The 16,009-nt window shown below is 39.0% G+C and overlaps 1 protein-coding gene across 1 annotated transcript in view; it reads right to left on the bottom strand.

Annotated features, from left to right (window-relative positions):
* The window catches only part of LOC308703669 (uncharacterized protein), a 35,028-nt gene extending 22,404 nt beyond the window's left edge, over positions 1-12,624 (bottom strand). The window contains exon 1 of the mRNA XM_081387412.1: positions 12,502-12,624. The gene's annotated coding sequence lies outside the window, so the exon portion shown is untranslated. The remainder of the gene's footprint in view (positions 1-12,501) is intronic.
* Positions 12,625-16,009: the final 3,385 nt, after the last annotated feature.

Genomic DNA, 16,009 nt, shown 5'->3' with positions numbered 1-16,009 from the left:
GTTTTCATGGTAGGCCTACACAGAATGTGTTTTTTTTTGTAAGCTACACAGAATATTTAATTAAATATTCAAATGAAATATTTAGCCAAGTCTGAAGTTACCAAGGAGCAGCATATGTTAACGTTAGCTCAGTTATCAACAGGTGTAGACAGAAAAGATGATTATCTTGACCTGAGCTAATTTACTGAACCAACTCACACCTCTCCTTTCTTTCTTTTCATCCATGATGACATTAAGTCACGTACCGTTACCTGTTGTTTCTGGCGCTTCATCGCTGTATGTGCTGCAACCGCTAAGTTACTCGCTCATTAGAACATTCAGTGAGCTATTTTACACAGGCTCGGTCCTGCTCCCCCGTGTCAATGACGGCGTGCGGTTAAACATCATAACAAACGAATTTGAGTGGGGGTGGGGAGGACAACGGGATTTTGGAAAGTGTCCCCATAGGAAATTACGCCCGTGCAGGACATCATCCAAAGCTTCATGAACTAGCGCTCCTTTCCCCCACAACGTTAACGTGACGTATAAATCTCAATCACACTGTGTTGCCAGGCCCCGCCCTGCTCTGCTTCTGATAGGCTTGTAACGTTAGTAGAGCTGCGTTTCTTTCATATGATTGGTAGGTGAAATCAATTGAGTCGAAAATATTAAACCGCATGCAAGATTCAAATTTATTTATTTTTCTTCCTCACGGCCGCACGCCGGAGATCCGGCACGGTGCCGGAATACTTTAAGCCCTGCATTCAACTCTCTCCTCTGTCCACCTCCACCACCACCCCCCTCCTCCTTAACTGCTGACGATTTTGCGAACTTCTTCACAAACAAAACAGCTATCAGCAGTCAGTTCTCAGCTCCACACACACAGGAACCCAGACTGACCCCTTCCACAGCCAATATCCCTCTGTCCTCCTTTTCTTCGCTAACCGAGGAAGAAGTATCTACACTTCTCCTCTCCAGTCATCCTACCACCTGCCCTCTAGACCCCATCCCCTCACACCTTCTACAAGCCATCTCTCCCACACTTCTACCATCACTCACACTAGTGTTGTTTTTGGCAGCCTGTTTTAATTTTAGTTTTAGTCTAGTCTTTGTGTCAGGCTGTCATTTTAGTTTTTATTAGTTTTAGTCACATTCATACTCTTTTTAGTCTAGTCTAGTTTTAGTCGACGAAAACTGATGACATTTTAGTCTAGTTTTAGTCAACGAAAACTGATGACATTTTAGTCTAGTTTTAGTCGACGAAAACTGATGACATTTTAGTCTAGTTTTAGTCAATGAAAATTGTATTTTAGTCTCTTTTTAGTAATGTGATTCTATTTAACCCAGTCAATATAGAATTTCAAACAAGGCTATCTTATTATAGGCTATTTAGTAGGCCTATATTTAGGGCTGTGACGGTGGCAGGTTTTTTTTTACCACCGCGGTAATGGACCAACTACCGGCGGTGGTTGGGGGGTTATTTAAAAAAAACCTCGTTTTATATTTCCACACAAAGACGCGTGATATACACTCTGCGCTTTGAGAGGGATGTGGGACGCAGGAAAACACGAAGATATCGATCTCCATCGATCTCTTTATGATATCTTTGTGTTTTCTACTTGATGTAAATTGGTTTGAAGAGCGAATTTTATCCTCCACAAGGGCGAAATATTTAGGCTATGTTTGAGATTGCGCTGCCAGAGAAAGTGAAACTAAAAATCACCCGCGCGTGTGAAACGCGCTTTACAACTAAACTTGACGCGCCCTATGTCTATAACAAGCACAAACTGTGTTAAAAAGAATTTGACATGCAAGTACAATGTAGGCCATCTGTCCTACAGCGTTTTTCTACTTTACCACAGTAAAGAATACGAATATAATAGGCCTAATTAAAAGCGAACCAAGAAACGTTTATAATACCTTTAGAAAATGGGTGAGACGTGACGTGAGTGAAGATTTGGGAAAAGAAACAAGAGATTCCATGCAGGGATGAGTCACGATTTTTGGATATTCGATTAGTTTATTTAATTATAGGATATCGAATAGGTTGTGCGATTATTCTCTAAAATAAAATCTCCATGTTCTGGCGCTGATGCGGTGACGTGTTCATGTAACCAGAGACGCTGCCAATAACATGCAGCTGTCACAAAGAACCGGCAAAAGTAATGATTATGAATGTGTCAAATACATCAATGAGACATTTTAATAGAATAACTAATGGAGTAATATATTGTTAAATTCGCTGATAATCGGGTGACCAGATCGCAATCCAGAATTTAAAGCCGACAAAGCTATGGGTTCACGCACAACTCTCTCATTCGTCGTGACGTTATAACATTTCGTCTCGTCTCGTTTTGGTCAACGAAAATGAAGAGACATTTTAGCATAGTTTTTATTTTTTTAAACCACATTTAGTCTCGTTTTTATTCGTCAACGATATTGCATTATACATGTATTTTAGTCATCGTCACGTGACCATGCATTTACGTCTAGTCTCGTCTCGTTTTCGTCAGGTGATAACGGTTCGTTGACGACAATATTTCGTCATAATTTTCGTTGACGAAAGCAACACTAACTCACACACATCATCAACTCATCCCTCCATACTGGCACTTTCCCCACAGCATTCAAGCAGGCTCGGGTAACTCCACTGCTTAAAAAAACAACGCTGAACACATAATTTGTAGAGAATTACAGACCCATCTCTCTCCTACCATTCATTGCGAAGACACTTGAAAGAGCGGTTTTCAACCAAGTAACATCCTTCTTGTCTCTGAACAACCAGCTAGATGTCAACCAATCTGGCTTCAAGAAAGGGCATTCAACTGAGACTGCATTACTGTCAGTCACAGAAGCCCTACGGATCGCAAAAGCTGCTTCCAAATCTTCAGTCCTCATTCTCCTGGATCTGTCTGCTGCCTTCGACACTGTGAATCATCAGATCCTTATGTCCAGCATCTCAGCATTGGGCATCACAGGAACTCCTCTCCACTGGTTTGAGTCCTATCTCACAGGTAGGTCCTTGAAGGTCGCATGGAGAGGCGAGGTATCCAGAGCACATCAGCTGACCACAGGGGTTCCTCAGGGTTCAGTTCTTGGTCCCCTCCTCTTCTCCATCTACACCACATCACTGGGACACATCATACAAGCACACGGCTTCTCCTACCACTGCTATGCTGATGACACACAGCTCTTCCTCTCGTTTCAACCAGATGATCCCACAATAGCTGCACGGGTCTCAAGCTGTCTGGCGGACATCTCCACATGGATGAAGGAACATCACCTGCAGCTCAACCTGGCAAGGACTGAGCTTCTCGTCCTCCCTGCCAATCCGTCACTACAGCACGACTTCACCCAGCTAGATTCATCATCAATCACCCCATCAAGGTCGGTCAGAAACCTTGGAGTAAAGTTTGATGACCAGCTGACCTTCACAGATCACATTTCAAAGACAGCTCGATCATGCAGGTTTGCACTGCACAACATGTCAAGTCAAGTCAAGTTTATTTATATAGCGCTTTTCACAACATAGGTTGTATCAAAGCAGCTTCACAGTAATTAATTAAAACAATACATCAATGTTTGTTTCTAATGGAATGTCCATGTTTGGTAATGCTGATCAATAGTATCGTTGATTGATTAATTCAATTAAATATCCCCAAATATCCCCAACTGAGCAAGCCAAAGGCAACAGTGGCAAGGAACCGAAAAACTCCATCAGGTGACCTAATGGAGAAAAAAAAAAACTTAGGAGAACCCAGGCTCAGTCGGGGGCCAGTTCTCCTCTGGCGTTTATGAACTAGAGGCCGGATTTAACTGTAAGATTAAAAGTATTATATGAATGCCTGGCTGAAGAGATGCGTCTTTAATCTAGTTTTAAACTGGGAGAGCGCGTCTGAGCAACGAACAGTATCAGGAAGACTATTCCAGAGTTTTGGAGCTAAATGTGAAAATGCTCTCCCTCCTTTGGTGGATCTGGATATCCTAGGTATGACCAAAAGCCTCGAATTTAGTGACCTTAAAGAGTGCGATGGATTATAGGGCGATAGAAGATCGGTTAAATAGACTGGAGCTAAGCCGTTTAGGGCTTTATAAGTCAGTAGCAATACCTTGTAATTAATACGGCACTTTATAGGTAACCAATGCAGTGATGATAAAATTGGTGTTATATGATCATATTTTCTTGATCTAGTTAGAACTCCAGCGGCAGCATTTTGGACTAACTGTAGCTTGTTTATTGAGGATGCAGGACAACCAGCTAATAAAGCATTACAGTAATCTAGTCTCGAGGTCATGAATGCATGAACTAACTTTTCTGCGTCAGAAACTGATAGCATATTACGTAGCTTAGCAATGTTTCTAAGGTGGAAAAAGGCTGTTTTTGTAACATATGAAATATGATTTTCAAAAGACAGGTTGCAGTCAAGTATAACACCCAGGTCTTTTACTGTGGAGGATGAAGTAACATCAGGAAGATCAGGTCTTTCCTAACTGAGCATGCAACACAACTTCTCGTCCAGGCCCTGGTCATTTCTAGGCTTGACTACTGTAATGCTCTTCTGGCCGGACTTCCAGCATGTGCAACCAAACCCCTACAGTTGATCCAGAATGCTGCAGCTCGTCTTGTCTTCAACGAGCCCAAGAGGGCCCACGTCACTCCACTGTTCATCTCTCTGCACTGGCTACCTCTCGCTGCTCGCATCAAGTTCAAGGCATTGACGCTTGCTTACAGATGTTACAGGCTCAGCTCCCTCCTACTTTCACTCACTCCTACGAGCCTACATCCCTACCAGACGCCTACGATCGGCCAACGAGCGACGCCTCGTGGTTCCATCACAGAGAGCCACAAAATCTCTTTCCAGAACATTCTCATTCACAGTTCCATGCTGGTGGAACGCTCTCCCCACCCTCATCCGGAATGCAGAATCCCTGACAACATTCAAAAGACAGCTGAAAACCCATCTCTTCCGTGAGCACTTAACCTCATTTATAAAAAAAAAAAAAAAAAAAAAAAAAAAAAATCCTTTCCCTTTGAAACATCACTTATCAGGCTTATGCTATTCTGAATAATGCCTGAACTTCGTATTTTGAGCACTCCTTGCGTTGTTGTTGTTTTTGCCTCTTCATGATGACTCGCTTAATTTAGTCCTACTTTGTAAGTCGCTTTGGATAAAAGCGTCTGCTAAATGACTAAATGTAAATGTAAACTACATTAGTTAACATTAACTAATAATGAACTGCAGTTATACAGCATTTTTCAGAAACATTAGCAGCAGGGACACAACTACGTGCTGCCTACCACAAGCAACAACTTCTGATGTAAACAGGGAACTTCAGAATAGTGGTCGACCAATATATAATCGCAGAGGCCGATATATCGGCTGATATTTGGAATTTTTTAGATATCGGCATTGGCCGATAAATCTTTTCGTTTGGCCGATATATTTCAAAACAGTTTGTGACTGCATTAGCGTTTTTTTCCACTGACGCGAACAGAGCGAGCGTAAATTAACTGAATACACTCGCTCTGCTCCGCCCAGCACCGTAAAACAAGCCACTCAGAAGTGAAGTAGACATCTGACAGACACAGTAAATGACCATTCGCATTCACTTTCTAACCTGACACTACATTGTGTTACACACAATAACATTCCGGCGTGCAGCAAAGTCTATTCATTTTCATATGTTCATGCAAATAATAAAAAAAAAAAAAATTTGCACATGCAGAAACTAAGAAATTGTCCAATAAATATATTTATTTTGATAAGGAAAAATGACAAATGTTTGAATGTTCCACCTCAGATTTGTGAAATGTTCACCAGTTTGGCAAGTGTTTGTCATGATATGCTCTGACAAAAGAGTAGTTTAAAACCACAGTTAACGCTCTGGTTTCTACAACTTTCACTTAGGAGCAAAAATCTGCCTATAAACTTGAAAGAAATAAACCATGCCTATAAACTTTTATCGTGATAATTATCGATATCGACTGATATAAAAAAAATATTGTGATTTTTTTTTTGGAACATATCGCCCAGCCCTAACTATCAATGTAAGCAAATATCATTTGGGAGTTACACATCTTTTGAATATCTGTTAATAACTGTTTTAAAAACTTTTGACTCAGCATATACATGGACCCAAACACAATCGTGGACACACTCTAGATTTACTTATCAGTAAGGGTCTAAACATTTCACTGATTGTTATTAAGGATGTAGCACTGTCTGATCATTTCTGTATTTTCTTTGATATATTGATCTCTCCTGCCACTGAAGCTAGATCTGTGACTGTCAAGAAGAGATGCTTAAATGAGAACACTAGTGTACTAGGCCTATTTATTAAGGCTATATCCTTAACACCAAGCATATCTGCAGACTCTGTTGACAAAGAAATTGATGGCAAAATTTTGGAAGAAACCGTACAGCACCTTAAAACATCAACCTGCGCTCTTGACACACTTCCCACATCATTTTTCAAAAGTGTGTTTAACAGTTTAGAAGCAGATCTTCTAGAAGTGGTAAATGCCTCACTCAGGGTACCCCCAGGATCCTCCAACTTAAAATTCAAGGCTTTTTAAGACCTTTTTAATACCATTTCAAACGAAATTCAATGCCAACTTCGTACCAATTCCGACAGAAGTATGAGGGGAAAATGTCAAATCTGTATACATTTTTAACCCTAAAAAATAATTATGTACAAGTAGACTACTTGAATTAAATAAAACATTTTGTTTAAATTATTAGTCATATTTAATACAAACGCAGCAGCGTTGTAGCGCACGTGTGTAGGCCAATGTTAATTTTGGCAGCCATTTTTGATTTAGTCTTACTCTTCATCTTCAGACGAAAATGCTTATTGGTTTTAGTCACATTTGAGTCATTCTGCCTTACATAGTTTTAGTTGACGAAATGTGTTTGCATTTTTTGTCAACTTTTAGTCATTACTTTTAGTCAAACTGCAGTTACTTTAATTTTGGTAGCTATTTTATATGTAGTCTTTAGACAGAAAATGTCATAATTATTCTCTCTAGGCCAATTCGATTAAGCTTATGAGAAATTAAAATTAAGCTAACAGGCTGTATTGACATTGCACTCTTTAACAGTAGTACTTGTGCAATTCTACATATCCCTTTTCCTTAGTTCTCCAATTTTTTAGAGTGCCGTACCCCCTCTCTTCCACGACTGCAGTCATATCTTTCCATTAAGGGACAATATTTGCCCCATTTAATCGATTTTTCCCATTTCATTTTTCACCTTTATAATACCTTTAAAACATAAATAATGCTTTAAATAAAACAATGTTCAATAAATATTCAATGTTAAAAAACGATATTAAAATCGCCAGTAGGTGGCGGTAACTCATTGTCTTTGTCAAAGCCACAGATTTTGTTGCAAAATAGAGCAATAAGCCTGACAAAACCATTTAAAATGTAGTACATCACTTAATGTTACCCTTTTCTTTTCTTTTTTTTTTTACTGTTGTATAAAATCAATGTCACATTTGAAATCGTGTGGAGCGGGAAACATTGCATTCTTGCTTGCATAATGATCAACATTAAAAACACTGCTGTATATCAGCCTTGCATTTTGATCGCAGATTTAGTCGAAATCTTAGACGAAATCCAAGACTTTGTATACCAAATTCAAGGCTTTTAAGGCCTTAATTTGAGATTATCAAATTTAAGACTTTTTCAATGCATTTAAGACCCCGCGGGTACCCTGCTCACTTCTCTCTGGGAGTTTTCCAAACTCCCTGAAAACTGCAGTTGTCAAGCCCCTCCTGAAAAAGAGCAATCTGGATAAGACCATATTAAGCAACTATAGGCCGATCTCAAATCTTCCTTTCATAGGCAAGATCATTGAAAAAGTTGTCTTCAATCAGCTGAACAAATTCTTATGCCCGAATGGATACTTTGACAACTTTCAGTCTGGTTTCCGACCGCACCACAGCACAGAGACAGCGCTCATAAAGATAATAAACGATATTCGCTTAAATACTGATTCAGGAAAATTATCAGTGCTGGTACTACTCGACCTCAGTGCTAGGCTTGGGCGGTATTACGGTAATATGGTATACCGCGGGATCTAAAAATAGCAACGGTATCAGTTTCAATACCGTCATAAAAAAAATTATGCATAAAAATGCGTATGCGCGGTTGTCATCACGTGACAGCGTTGAGGCGAAAGAGAGCGAGAGAGGCGGAAAGATGGCGAGTAGCGCACCGAGTGACCTGGTCTCGAAAAAAAACACATCTTCTGAAGTTTGGCAGTATTTCGGGTTTCGACCGAACGAGAAGGGAGAGGCGATAAATACGGACGAGGCAATTTGCAGATTGTGCAACAAAAAGGTCACTGCGAGAGATGGAAATACTTCGAACCTAAGGTCGCATATACGAAACCACCATCCATTCACTGCTGCGAGGATGGGCCCGAGTTCACTCAGGGCAACAGTTTCAACGCCTCCCGAACCCGATGCAGGACCAACTACATCTAGGTCCACCGCCAGTACGCAGCCGACGATAATGGCGGCCTTCGGGAAAACAACAAAGTACAAAAGGGACAGTGTCCGTTGGAAAACCTGTACTGATGCAGTGACAAAATACTTGGCGAAGGAAATGGTTTCTTTTCACACAGTGGAAAAAAAGTCCTTTAAGGACATGGTAAAGGTCCTAGATGCCCAGTACGAGCTGCCTGGACGGAAACATTTCTCACAAACAGCCGTCCCACATTTATATTGTAAAGTTAGAGACAATGTTCAAGTGCTGCTGTCAGCGGCAGACAGTTATTCCTTAACAACTGACATGTGGTCGTCAGTTAACATGACACCATATATGTCCCTGACTGTCCACACCATTACACTTGACTGGAAACTTGAATCAAAATGCCTCCAAACTACGTATTTTCCTGAGAGTCATACGGCGGACAATCTTGCTGCTGCTCTCAAAGCTGCACTTCAGGAATGGCAACTTGACGAGAAAAAACTTTCAGTCATAACCACTGACAACGCTGCCAACATTTCTGCTGCAATCAGGTCCCTGCATTGGCCGTGGCTTAACTGCTTCGGCCACAATCTAAACTTGGCTGTCACAAATGCATTGCATGACCAGAGGCAAAAAACCGAGCGCGCCCTCGGACTATGCCGTAATATTGTCGGGGCCTTTTCACACAGCTGGCAACGTAAGCATGAACTCCACAAGAAGCAAGTGGACTTGGGACTCCCAGAACATAGTCTCATAACGGTAAGCTTTATGCTTTATGCTTTTTTTGGTATTCGTTTTATGCGTGCATGCAGAGAGTCGGGGGCAGGGGCTCAAATGTAAAAAAAAAAAAAGGGGGGGGGGCATATATGCTTTGCATCACAGAAATAAATTATATTTAAAAGTAGGCTTTATTAAAATAGATTTTTTTTTAAATTGTAAAAAAAAAAAAAAAAATCTGTATTTTTTATCAAATAAATGATAAAAATAAATGAAAGCTTTCACTTTCACTTTCATAAGCCCGGGCTTCATTTAACAAACTATAGTTTCATTAAATGGTAAACGATGTATCGCTCGCTACCTTTTATTATTGAACAAAAAAAGTTTAAAAATGGTTTGTTTTATTTTTCTCCTGCCGTCGAGTAATATACTCACTGAAAAGGATATGGCTCGAGAACATCGGTTCCCGAGCAGACTGTGTGATTACCTACGTTTACACTAGTGCATTTTCATTTATCAAGAGAAAGGAATAATATACATTAATTAACTTTTTATTTGTGCATTCATTCGTTTATTTAGGCCTATTTATTCATTCATTCGTTTATTTAGGCCTTTTATTCATTCATTCGTTTATTTAGGCCTTTTATTCATTCATTCGTTTATTTAGGCCTATTTATTCATTCATTCGTTTATTTAGGCCTTTTTATTCATTCATTCGTTTATTTAGGCCTATTTATTCATTCATTCGTTTATTTAGGCCTTTTATTCATTCATTCGTTTATTTAGGCCTTTTTATTCATTAATTTGTTTATTTAGGCCTATTTATTCATTAATTCGTTTATTTAAGCCTATTCATTTATTCAATCGTTTATGCATCATTCATTAATTTATTCATCCATCCATCCATTGGCAGGACTGCGCAACTCGCTGGGGCTCCAAACTGGCAATGGTGGAGCGCATCCTCGAGCAGGCCCAAGCGATCAGACACGTCCTGTCTGATGACAGAAGGAGCAGCCTGTCCCTGACCTGGCAGGACATGGACGTCTTGAAAGCTGTCCACGAAGCACTGAAACCAGTCGGTGACTTCACTGATATTTTGTCAGGAGAAAATTATGTGACCAGTTCATGTATCCTCCCCATACTCCAGCTCTGCAGGGACAATGTGTTGGCTGCGTCAGAAAATGACCTCCAGCTAACAAAGTCAATAAAATCTGGAATTCTATCAAAGCTGGAGGCCAAGTATGAATCTCATTCAGTGCGCAAAATAATGCGAAAATGCACTTTCCTCGACCCTCGTTACCGTGGAGGATATGAGACGGATGAGGCATTGGCTGAGACCAAGGCTGAATTACAGGCTGAGATCGTGAGTTTAGAGGCAGCAGGTCCAGTGGCCATCAGAGTGGAAGAGGGAGAGGCGCAACCCGAACCCCCACGAAAAAAGATGACTCTGGGAAGTATGCTGCAAAAAAAAGCCGACGCAATGGCAGGTCCCGTCGGTATCGGCACCGTAGAGGACCGAGTCAGAGCTGAAATAACAGCCTACTGTTTGGAGCCAGTTACACAAGGAGACGCGGACCCACTTCTCTGGTGGAAAAATGCTGCCGAGCGTTTTCCCCAGATGTCGCGAGTGGCACGGAAGTACCTGTGCGTCTGTGCCACAAGCACACCCTCGGAGCGCGTTTTCAGCGCTGCAGGTAAAGTTGTCGGTCCACAACGTGCCCTGTTAAAGCCGGACAAAGTTAACATGCTGGTTTTTCTAGCGAAAAATCTTGACGACTAGATTTGATGCCACTTGCCATTCGTTCGTTTTCGCACTGTGTTTATTTCTATTTATTTAATTGATTCAGGTGGCCTATTTTTATTTGGTTTTCGTTTAAAAAAAAACATTGGAAAGAAGACTGGAAAGAATAAGTTTTTATTTAGGACTATTTCCTTGCAATAATTTTATAATATGAATATTTATGTTAATTTAACTCCGTTGAGTGTTGTGGGATTATTTGCACTTTTTTTTTTATAAGCTGCTCTTTGTTTTTAAAAGTTGTTCGGGCGGTGTGATTTCATTTAATTGATTTGTGTGCGCACTGCACCTTTGCACCTCGCGTCTTTGCGCGAAAACTGTTCTGGATGTTTATGTTAATTTAATTCTGTTTGACTATTGTATTTGCAATTTTTATAAGCTGCTATTTGTTGCTAATAAAAAATGTTATTGTTGTGCATGTTGTTTTGTTATTGTTTCAGTATTAGCGTTTGGTATTAAGTTTCTGAACGATTTAGGCACAAGCCAACCGTTTGGTGACGCTGTCTGAGCCTTACGTCGTAATTTTTAATTATTCTCGGTAATACCGTATACCGAGGTAAAATAGGGAGGAGGTTTGACGGTATCAAAATTTGGATACCGCCCAAGCCTACTCAGTGCTGCATTTGACACTGTCGATCATAACATACTTATATACATGTAGTATGCATTTGAGTGTGGTGAAAGTTAATGTTATTCTATGTGTTAGTTCGTTTGCTATATGAATCTAGCAGTAAGCCAGATCAACATAAGAATAACATGATGATCATATTCTAACATTTCATCATGTTGAGCTTTATAATATTAACATTTATAACCTCGGAAACCGAGGATAGCGTGGATATTGCGTCATTGACAAATTTTTTTTTTACATATTGTACCTTTAAATGAGAACACATAAAAACAAAACAAATATTATATATATATATATATATATATATATATATATATATATATATATATATATATATATATATATATACAAAACACTATAGGCCTAGTTATTCAAATTGTTATTCTTACACAACATTTTACACAACAACAAGAAGCTGGATGATCATTTTGCTCATCCAACACAATATGCAAATTATATGTTTATTGCATTATGATACTGTATGCTCAGCCATACATTCAGCTTTTCTATAATGTTCAGGATTTTAAACACATTTACAGGTTTTAGCATTGAGGTCTCATATTATTTGTGGGGGTGCTGCTGCTGTACTTATGTGCTTTATATATCCAGATGTATTTCTAATATTCTGACCACCTCATGCATGTAAACAGGGCTGACAGAAAAACTCTGAAGTGCAACATCACATTATTTAACTATGACCTCAGGGTTTAATTTACACATTTCTGACTGGTAGCGAACATTAGTGAAGTGTTGGTCACTAAGCTAGCTGCAGTTAACTATTCTCTTCCAATAAACACTAACTAAAGCTGGCTACATAAAACACAACTACTGCCTAGATTCATGAGAGGACGGCTGAAGTGTTTAAAAGTGAAAAACACAGTAATTTCATCAACTTACCAGCGAGCGCGCTTCAGAAACACTGAGTGTGAATGGGGTTCAGTGCTGGATCTGTCGGTGTTTGCTACGCGACACGCGTCACTTCCGCATTCCTCAGTTCTTCTTCTTTGGGCTTTATTGGCGGTTCGCATTCTTAAAAGACCATTACCGCCATCTACTGTGGGTAATAGATAAGAGACAATAGCCGTTTCTCAATACCAATAAGTAAGCAAAGTTCGGACTTGACAAGTTCGACTCAGGAGAACGAACTCCCTATAGGACGGAAGGACTCGAGTCCGGTAATTCTGAAATGGAAACAGTGGCGCACTTGATCGCGTCACTCAGCTCGCTCTGGCTACTCCGGTCGTCTCTTTGAATGATGGTGAAGGAAGTGTGGCAAAAACAAAAAAGAAGAAATGTTTTTTAGTTTTTATTATTTCATCCAGGGACAAGAAAAGTACCATAGTTAAAGAATCACCCATGTATATCTAGGCTACAAATAAAACAAAATATGTTACCACCACTCTGGCTTTTTTCATTTTCATTTAAAAAAAAAAATCTTATACATAATGGCCACACAAATGTGGTTCAGGCAACGCAATTGATTATCTTCACTGCTTATTTATAACAACACGAAATATAAAGCACAACCCTGACTCTTTTTGTTTTCATTTTAAAAATATGATCAATAAAAAAAAAACATTATAAACATTATAATATTGATCTTTAAAACTAACATTTAGCAAAAGGAGACAGGGTTGTGTCATTTTATTTTATTATATATGTGCATACAGTGAAGAGAATGTAGGCAACATGTAGGCTATTTTATATGTTTTAAATATATAAAATAAAATGACATAACCTTTTTTGTTAAATGTCAGTTTTAATGATCAGTAATAGCCATTATAAAAGTATAAGTAGGTATAAGAAAAGTAAAAGGTATAAGAAGCTATACAATAATATACAATAATAAAGCCAACGATTCAGTCAAACATAAGTTTGACTCTCTAGGCTACAACGTTAGGCTACATCTCTAGGCTACAACGTTAAAGTTAAATAGACTAAATAAAGGTATGAAACTTCACTATGCCCTCATTTTAACGTTTTGCCAGGGAACAAATTATAGATTAATGAGACAAATAAAATAAATAAATAAATAAATCGCCCGTTAGATATACACAAGACGATTTATATCTCATGTTAAACCACTAGACTGGAGACATCCATATGGCGTCATTTTTTAGTCAAATGTTATGAGCGTGTAAGACATGCTCACGAGCAGGCCCGGCTCCAGATATGAGCTGAAAGGTGGGCCAAGTGATATTCCAGGTGGGCCGGTGTGAGAGTGGGGGTGGGGGCGGGGTGGGGGGGGGGGGCGGAGGGACGGAGGGGGGTGGTCTTTAATGTTCTATAAGGCAACTGTTAGGGTTGTTTGTTATTGTTGTATTTGTGTTTTCTTCATTTATTAAATTTTTTGTACATATTTTGGAACTATTTAGTAACTTTATAGATAGATAGATAGATAGATAGATAGATAGATAGATAGATAGATAGATAGATAGATAAAAATGGTTAACATGTTTATTTTTACATTCTCTCTTTTTTGCATTTGTAATATTTTGTTTTGACCCCACAGATCTTGTATCAATTAGGTAACTTTAGATTTGATAAAAAGGGGCAGTTCTTTTAAAATAACTATTTACATCAACTAAAACAAACTTGTTACTTGAGTGAAGCATGAAATTACTGTAAGAATTGGGTTTATTCTTGTAATGTTTTGTTAAAAAGGGGCAGTTCTTTTAAAATAACTATTTACATCAACTAAAACAAACTTGTTACAAACTTTTTATCTGAACAAAATTTTATCTGAAATGCTGTTTTCTTAAGAATTATTCGAACGTCTGTTTATATTGTATAACATTACAGATTTTTAGCCATTGTTATTTTGTAAATTTTTATTTATTTATTTATTTATTTATATTTTATTTACAATCTTATGTAGGCCTGGCCTATATTTAGGATTTTTTTTTTTTTTTTTTTACCACACAATAGATCTTGAATCAGTTTAGTGACTTTAGATTTGAGGAAAACAGGGCAGGTCTTGAAAAAGATCTATTTCTATCACTATAATATTTACAGCATTAGCTTTCTACTCATTTTAGAGAATTCTGTTACAAACTCATCCATGTCCAGTTCATGTGTTATTGCTTTTTCATGAGCTAAAAGCACAAGGTTTTTTTTCCTCTCATGAAGCATTGTTCGCCGGAATGGTGTCAAAATTCTTGCCAGAGTAGAGAATGAGCTCTCACATGAAGCAGTAGAGACACCCGTGACCATAGCAGATACATACAATTTATGAAGACCTGCAAATGCATCTTTGTATTCCTGCAAGAGTTTGCAAACAGCAGAACATTCAGCATCAGATGGAAGTTTTTTGGACAGCATTGGTCTGGCAACAATAATTTCATTCTGGAGTTCAGTTTTTGCAACCCCTGCAAGACTACAGAGAGGTTCAAGCAACTGGATGTCAAGAAATTTGCTGGATTTTGGCATTAAACCTGAGAGGGCTTGCATCAGCTGTAAATTCTTTGTGGAAAACCTGTTTTCTATTTCTGATACAGCTGTATCTAGTATGTTCAACATCTGTCGTCTTAGAGCTGCAGTGGCACATTCAGAACCTGACTGCCCTTCTTGCCCTAAAGGTGAAAAAATGACAGAGTCACCATAGGAGGGATTCACAGTCCTTAGACGTTTTGGTGAGGGCTCAACAATAGACATGTCAGCGCAGTACTGCTGAAATTCACTGTCATTTTCTCTGAGATTTTTCAGTGCACCAAGACATCCCTGCACAACTTCTGCTGCACTGCACAAATCAACATGCTGAGACTGTAGGATGGCATTAGCTGGTTTTAAAAGGGCGAGAAGATGTATCAGAAATTTGCCAATTTTAAAAAAATGGCGTCGCTTCAGCTGAGAGAGAAGCCCGGATGATTCTTTTGCAAGGTCAACTGATGCATTGTCATCATTGGAAACCTTAAAAAGAATGTCAAGAATGACTTCCTCATTATCCACCACACATTTTGTGACTTCATAATGACTTGTCCAGCGGATTTCCAACAGTCTCTTGAGATACGGGCAATTGTATCTCTGAGAGACAAAATGATGCCTGAAAAAAGAGTGCAGGGAGCCTGACAAGTCAAAGAATCTTTTAGCACAAGGTTCACTTTGAATCGCATGTATGACAGTGAGGTGAAGCTGGTGGTTATAGCAGTGGATGTAGGGGATATGCCTGCCCAACCTTTGTTGTAATAAAGCCTGAACACCACCTCGCACCCCACTCATCACTGATGCTCCATCATAACACTGGCTAATTATATTATCAGCACTGTATCCTGTTTCAGACAAGTGTTGTAATATTTCAGTAGTGATGTAATCAGCATCAAGCTGCTGGAGTTCTAACAAGCCAATGAGATGTTCCTCTGGCACACCATTGCACACAAAACGAATTATAACGGACAAATTTTCAGTG

Source organism: Scardinius erythrophthalmus (assembly GCF_964197995.2).
Source record: "Scardinius erythrophthalmus genome assembly, chromosome: 1".
NCBI classification, from domain to species: Eukaryota; Metazoa; Chordata; class Actinopteri; order Cypriniformes; family Leuciscidae; genus Scardinius; species Scardinius erythrophthalmus.
The sequence above is the reverse complement of the archived record's forward strand: the minus strand, read 5'-3'. Positions and strand labels throughout refer to the sequence as shown.